The 802-nt window shown below is 60.0% G+C and overlaps 1 pseudogene; it reads left to right on the top strand.

Annotated features, from left to right (window-relative positions):
* The first annotated feature begins 69 nt into the window (after window positions 1-69).
* LOC104462713 lies at window positions 70-482 on the top strand (annotated as a pseudogene).
* The last annotated feature ends 320 nt before the right edge of the window (window positions 483-802 follow it).

The following is an 802-nucleotide window of genomic DNA, read 5'->3' as shown; positions in this document are numbered from 1 at the left end:
GGTCACGACCAGCCCCGGGGGCGGAAAACAAAATCTCGCCTCCAACCGTCCTCCTCTCCACCCGAGACCATGGCGGCGGACAACCCGGTGGAAAATTTCCGCGACGAAGCCTCGTGTTCCATCTGCTTGGGTTTCTTCCAAGATCCCGTCTCCATCCACTGCGGCCACAATTTCTGCCGGGAGTGCATCACGCGCTGCTGGGAGGAAACCGAGGAGAACTTCACCTGCTCAACCAGACGGCCCCGCGCAGGAACCTGAGACCCAACCGGGAGCTGGCGAAAATCATCGAGATCGCCAAGCGCCTGAGCTTGCGGGCAGCCAACGGAGGGGCGAGAGGCGAGAGGCTGTGCCAGAAACACCAGGAAGCTCTGAAACTCTTCTGCGAGGAGGATGGGACCCCCATCTGCCTGGTCTGCAGAGAGTCCCAAGCTCACCGCACCCACGCCGTGGTCCCCATCGAGGAGGCGGCGGAGGAGGACAAGGTGGGAAGGTCTCCGCGTGTTGGGTGGGGACGAGGGAGGAGGAAGGGAGCGGGTCCGGGAGATGCTCTTCTTGCAGAAATCTGGGGGTTTGACCCCTTCCCATCTGCTTTTGGTGTCACGGCGTGAGCGTTGGATTAAAGCTCGCTCCCCCCCGGCTCTGAGCATCGCCTCGCTTATGTTGCCGGTCACCCCAGTGGTCTTGAAGGCGGTGTTCCCGTATCATCACAGTGTCCTCGTATAAATCGTGTTAGGCTGGATATTAGAAAAAAATTCTTCATAGAAAGAGTGACGAGGCGTTGGAACAGGCTGCCCAGGGAAGC

This window comes from Pterocles gutturalis, unplaced genomic scaffold (genome assembly GCF_000699245.1).
Source record: "Pterocles gutturalis isolate BGI_N339 unplaced genomic scaffold, ASM69924v1 scaffold41687, whole genome shotgun sequence".
Taxonomy (NCBI): domain Eukaryota; kingdom Metazoa; phylum Chordata; class Aves; order Pterocliformes; family Pteroclidae; genus Pterocles; species Pterocles gutturalis.
Note: the sequence above shows the minus strand (reverse complement) of the source record. Positions and strands in the feature narration are given on the sequence as shown.